The 6602-nt window shown below is 50.3% G+C and overlaps 1 pseudogene; it reads right to left on the reverse strand.

Moving 5' to 3' along the window:
* Positions 1–5324: 5324 nt before the first annotated feature.
* On the reverse strand, positions 5325–6248 carry LOC133773423 (ribose-phosphate pyrophosphokinase 1-like; annotated as a pseudogene).
* Between the last annotated feature and the right edge of the window lie 354 nt (positions 6249–6602).

The raw sequence follows: 6602 nt of genomic DNA on the forward strand, positions 1-6602 counted from the left end.
GAAACCAGGGGAACTGAGCAGGAAGAGGAACCCTCCTGCTCTGGCCTGGATATACTGAGACTCAAACTGGCTCAGTGACTTACTCGCATTCGCATCAATAGTCTTGGAGCCAAGATGCAATTCCTTCCCATGCTCTTCCAATGAAACTCTGTGGGCCCCTCCCTTTCGGCATTTGATCAGCTATGGGAGAAGTGACTTGCCAAGGTCCATACCACTGGGCTATTAAGAGCACCCAGGAGAGCCTGGTTTTCTGATTCCTTTCCCAGGTTCCAGTCTACTGCACAAGCTGTCAATCAGGAGATAGGAAGCAGAGAGGAAATGTTGACCCACTGACCTCAACTCTCCAGCTAAATCAGGGACAAGTGAGAGACAGAGCATGGGTGGGCAAGGTGAGACCCATCATAGAGCTGAAGGCAAGGGGGCTGCTCAGCACCACGGCTGAGAAGAGTGAAGGGAGAGTGGCTGAGAACAATCAAGGCCCCACCCAGCAGTCACAAGGGGCCACCTGAGGATGCACCTTGAGATGGAACTGTTCTGCGTGGCTCTGGGATGTTTTCCAGCAAAGCCCAGGCACTCAGGACAGGACACAGAGGCACATGATGGGGTTGGTTGTACAGGGTGGAAGGGCAGCATCAAACCTTCCTTGCCAGAACAATCTGGAATTTAGAGGGAGACTGGAAACAAAGGTAAAGTGTGGTAGCCTCAGGTGCTCTGGAATGAACACTCGGGGTATCTGTCCTCTGTGACAAAGAATTCAGAGCAGAAGAGCCTCCCCAAGAATGTGAAAGAGTGGAAAGGACCCTGGCCAGAAGGCCAGGTGTGTTCTGATCTGTGTAGTGTGAGGAGAATGAAACCCAACTGTACATGTGGGGCAAGCAACCAATGCAATGAGTCTCTCCGTGTTGTCTGCCTAAGTGGCTAAGCCTTTCAACCCTTGGCAGAGACTGGCTTGGATCATACAATTAGGAGATCTCCTGCTGTGCGATAAACTTTGTTTTCAATCAGCAAACCTATTAAACCCTATTGATCTCATCTGCTCATTTTCTTTCCCTTAGACATTTTTTTGGTAACTTTATAAAGAGTTGTGACAGACATTTAGCCTAGTGGTTGGGATGTCTACTGATCAGAGTGCCTGCTTCCCACATCAGAGTACCTGCGTTTGATTCCTGGCTCTGGCTCCTGACTCCAGCATCCTGTGATGCAGACCCTAGAAGGCAGTGGTGATGGGCCAAGTAACTGGATTCTTGACACCCAAGTGGGAGACCTGCACTGACTTACTGGCTTCTGGCTTTCATCTAACACAGCCCTAGCTGTTGTGGATCTCTGGAGGAGTAAACCAAGAGATGAGAGCTATTTCTGTCTCTGCTTATCTCTTTCTCTTTGCCTCTCAAATAAATAAAATGTAAAATGTGGTAAAACATGCACAATGGAAAATTTGCCATAGTAAACATTTTAGTTTGGTGGCATTGTTGTGTCACCATCCCACCATCTATCTCCAGAGCTTTTTTTGCTTTCTGAAACTGAAATCTGTCCTCATTAAAAACAATTCCCCAGACTCCTGTCACCTGCTCCCAGCAGCCATCACTTCACTTTCTGTCTCGGGAGATTTGACTACTCCGGGTATCTCAGGCGAACAAGTGTGGAATCCTACAGCGTTCGCCCTTCTGTGATTGGCTCACTTCCCTTAGCAGATGAATCTCTGTCCTCAAGGTTCATCCATGTTGTGGCATGTGCCCGGAAATTCTTCCTTTGCAAGGCTGAGCAAGGTGCCGTGGCGTGGGCATGCCACAGTTTATTCTTGCATCCACTGGTGGCCTTTCTGGTGGATTCCCTCTTTTGGCGATTGTGAATAATGCTGCTGTGAACCTTACCCGACCCATGTGGGCTGAAAGGGAGAGAAATGCAGTGCACAGGGCCTGGCTGTCAGAGGGACTGGAGCTACTTGCATCTGTGCGCAGCGAGAGGTGGTCGCAGGCCCGACAGCACCAATGACTCGCCGTGGAAGGGTGCTCGCTGCTGCGGGAGCATCTGCTATTTCCCGCCGGCCTCCAGGATTCCCAGAGTGGGCTGTAGGGCAGCAGCCGTGGCTGTCATTCATCCTGCACACGAGGGGACAGGTTCCTCTCTGCATTTGCGGAGGCTGTGCATCAACAGGGCCCCTAATCCCTGTGCTTTGGAGGGACATGTCCTCTTCCCTCCCCCAGAAACTTTGTGTCCTTGTGAGCAGCTCTGAGTGCAAGGCATGTTCAGGGAATCTGTTCACTGACTGAATGACTGATGTGTTCACAGACTGGAGAGAACTGACAGCCCCGGGGTCCTAAGGCACGCAGGTGCGAGGCAGGTGTGATGCTGGAGGAAAAGAAGACACGTGTCTGATAGGTAATCCAGCACCCAGGCGACCCCTCCCTGAATTATTGGTGTTTCCTGATTGCTCCCAGCACTGGTCACAACTGCCTTTTGGGAACAAGATGCCATACCGGTTTTGATTCACAGCATCTGGCAGTTTCAAAACGTCTTCAGTGATGCAGAGGCATCGAATGACAAGGTGTGAGGGTCTCCCCTGCAAGAACAAGAAGGAGATGGAATTATTTACAGAGCGGAGCCCAGAGAGGGGCACTGGGCTTGAGTCACTACATTGGCTTTTTTTTTTTTTTGCACTGGATGCAGATTTTGGGGGGAGGGGTAAGCTTCCTCTTAAAAGAAAACTGAGAACACAGATTGGAAACTCAAGCAATGTTTTGTTCCAGAAGTCATCTTGGCTCTGTCTCAGAGCAGGCTGGGAGGGTTATGATGATGGACTTGGGGTATCCCTTAGCAAACAGATTGCGAAGTAGTGTGTCCTCCTTCCTTCTGGAGGCACGGGTGTAGCCTGTGGGCAAAACGTTCTGGAGGGGTGCCACAGGCCAGTTAGTGGTACCAGCTCCAAGGGGAGTGGGTGAATGTCATGAGTTTGCATAGCAATAAGGCCAGAGCCAGCACCCACTGGGTCAAAAGAGTCACCTGGACTAAGACCCCTAGAGACCCCCACCCTCCACCCCACCCCCGCCCCGGTTGTCAAGTGAGAGTTGGGTGTCAGGAGAGATGGAAGGAGGGGACTTTGTCCTTGAATTTATTCAGAGATTCCCCCCTCCTTTGTGAGCTTTGGGCGACTTAGGATCCGTGAAACCCTCCCACCAGCACCTAAATGATCCCAGATTCTTCTGGACGTCTGGAAGGCAGCGGTGTGGAATGGCTCAGCCTGATCCCTTATCAGTAGTGGGAGTGGTGAGAATTCCTGGAGGAATTCCTGGAGACATTGACTTCCGCCACCTCTCTCCACTCTCCTCTACCAGCCTCGCGCAAGCTACAGGGAGCGCACATCCGAGCTGTGCGGTGGCCTCTTAACCATCTTCACCACTGACTTCTCCCCATGGCTTCAAGCAGACGCTGAGTGGTCTTCTAAAAAGTTGTGCCTGTTTGTGTTTCTTCCCCTCATAAACCCCATCATCAGCGTTCCATTGCTCAGAAAATAAGGACAAGTTCCTTGATGTGGTGGGTGAGGCCTTGCAGGGCCTGGCGCCACCCCCTCTTGAGTCTCACTGTCCGGCTGGGGCCTCTCATTCTCTGAGCCCCCACACACTGGCCTTCTTTCAGGCTCTTGTATTTATCAAGCTGTGTTCTACCACAGGGACTTTGCACATGCTGTTTGTGCTGTCTGCCATGATCTTTCTCTGTTTGCCTAGTTAATTCTTGTTCATCTTGGTTCTAGTTCACTTCCTCAAAAAATCTTTTTTTTCTGATGGTTCTGATCAGGTCAAATGTCCTCATTGCCATACTCTCAGACTGTGAGCACCTGTACTTAATGCAGTTGTAATTTTATATCTGTGTGTGGTTTTTGTCCGCCTCTGTCTCCCTTCCCAACTCCTAGCTCCACGAGGGCAGAAAGACGACTGCTTTAGCTCATCCTTGTGTTTCAGTGCCCGTCATTCACTCAGCGATGGGCAAGGCACTGCCGGCCTGTCTGAAGAGCTGGGATCAGCAAAGCAGACAAGGTGCCTCTCCACGTGAGGTGTGCTTCGTAGCACACATCCACCGTTCACTCACATCAGTTTAATGACATTACGCAATGGCTCCTGTGTGCTGGGCATTTGTTCAGTGCTTTTTATGGATTATCTCATTTAATCCTCTCGGAAACCTGTTCTTTCCTTTTTATTCTCTCTTTGGGATCTGGGGAACAGAAGCTTGTATTTCTAAGGAAGAGCAAGCTATGGCAAAATCATCTAATCTGAATGTTAGCGGTTACAAGGCAGGAAGCTAAGTTTTCTTTCCAGAAGACACGGTGACATGATCACTTGGACCAAGAGTGTATTTGGCTGGGAGAAAGGGAAAGATGGCTGATGGTAGAGCCAAAACCAAAAGGAACAGATACAGAGGATTGAAGCTACACAGTCAAGCGAGTTGGTGATGGGTCAGGCTGCTTCCTCCCAAGAAGCATTTGCAGAACCGGGCTATCAGCTCTGCTTCGGATCCTACCTAACAGCTGCTCGAGCTGAGGTGCCCGCTCCGTCCTTACAGGCTGCTCGGCTCCCAGACTGGGTTTGGGTTGCCTAGGGCTCTTACAGACCTTGAAGATCTTGTCGCACAGGGGCTGGCTTTTTGCTAGTTGTTCTGGACATAAGGAAAACCTGAAACTTGCAAAGTAGTCTGAGTACCTGCTGTCACATCCGAAGGTCCCAGTGTAACACCCTCAAAAGTCTGAACCCTTGCAGCAGCTGAGCTGTACTTAAAGCTACAAAGCTCACAAAAAATTCATCAGGGGAGCCGGAGTGGGAAAGGAGGCAGGTGGGAAATCCCAACAGGTCATCTCAATCTGTCTTCCCCTGTTTTAGGATAAGCTCTAATATATCCGATATGGGATGCAGACAACTACGCTGGAGCAAGCTGAGTCTTCTGCTGATGGTGTCTTCAAATACCAAGGGTGGGGCCGGCGCTGTGGCACAGTAGGTTAATCCTCCGTCTGTGGCACTGGCATCCCATATAGGCACCGGTTCTAGTCCTGGCTGCTCCTCTTCCAGTCCAGCTCTCTGCTGTGGCCTGGGAAAGCAGTAGAAGATGGCCCAAGTGCTTGGGCCCCTGCACCCACGTGGGAGACCCGGAAGAACACCTGGCTTCTGGCTTCAGACCGGCGCAGCTCTGGCCATTGTGGCCAACTAGGGAGTGAACCATTGGAAGGAAGACCTTTCTCTCTGTCTCTCCCTCTCACTGTCTGTAACACTACCTCTCAAATAAATAAATAAATAAATCTTAAAAAATTACCAAGGGCAAAACAAGGGGTGGGGTTTATTTTATTTTGAAAAAGCCTCAGAAGTGACGCTGTTATAAAGGGACCTGCTGAACAGGTAGGAAGCAGAGTCCCCACTGCGAGTTCTCCTGATGGCTCCTGCAAGGATCATGGAGATGTCAATCACTGTACTTTGGAGCAGTGTTTCATCTTGTCTTCTTGAGGGATGGTACTGGTGACTACCACTGCTTCAAAGCACGCCTTGTTTATGGAGAAATGGCTGCACCAGGAAAGATTCCGTGACTGAAGATAACATAAACTCTGGTGGCTCCAGCTGAGAGAAGTTTGTCAGCTGCATGGCAGATTGTGCCACAAGTGTCAGCCATGTCATCTACAAGGATGGCTTCCGATCGTTCCCATCTCCCACCAGCACCATGTCGTCCACTTCATTGGCCTTCTTCCACTCTTCGTGAACCAAGGCAAAGTCCACATTCAACTGGTCTGTAATGGAGGCTACTCTCTTAGCTCTGCCGGCACCAGGCGAGACGTTGTGCAGTTCCTCCATTCTGGGATGCTCTCCTTGATCCCCTTCAGGACAGCTGGCTCGGCATACAACCTGTCCACTAGGATATCAAAAAAGCCCTGACTCTGAGATGCATGTGGGTCCATGGTGATGATGTGATTGGCGCCTGCCACGGATAGCATGTTTGCCACAAGCGTGGCTGAGATTGGAGCCCAGCTAGCTGGAGCAATCTTGCAGGCATTAACCATGCTCAGAAGCCCCATGAGATCGTCCTTGGTTTCACCACAACCACTCTGAACAGTGTAGACATCCTCTCCACCTACACTTTCGCCAGTTTCCACACAGGTCTCCTGGTTGCTGAATTTTTTCATAACCACCTTGCCCTAGTTCCAGGCCCATGCGGTCAGCAGTTTCCTGGGATAAGTCCTGGTGGGAGCTGCTGCTGAAGATCTTAATATTCAGCATCTTGGCCCACAATCCTAGGCACTCTTTGCTTATCGACCGCAGCTGCTGCCGCGGAGATCAGAACCGAAGTCAGCCCAGGGACTCAGTGCTAGCCGCTTCGCTTTGCTACGCAGCCATCTTACCCCTCAACTAATTTTTGACAAGGACATGATTCAGTCCAACACAGAAAGAAAAACCTTTCAACAAATGGTGCTGGAACTACCGGGTGTCCTTATGGAAAAGAGGAACCCCAGCCATTTCCTCACTACACACACTCACACACGGGCTGAATCAACGCCTATAGGAAAAAGCCAGAACCATAAAGCTTTTAGAAGACTATAAGAGAAGTTCATTGTAACCTTGAGTTAATGCTAG

Source organism: Lepus europaeus, chromosome 14 (genome assembly GCF_033115175.1).
Source record: "Lepus europaeus isolate LE1 chromosome 14, mLepTim1.pri, whole genome shotgun sequence".
Lineage (NCBI taxonomy): Eukaryota > Metazoa > Chordata > Mammalia > Lagomorpha > Leporidae > Lepus > Lepus europaeus.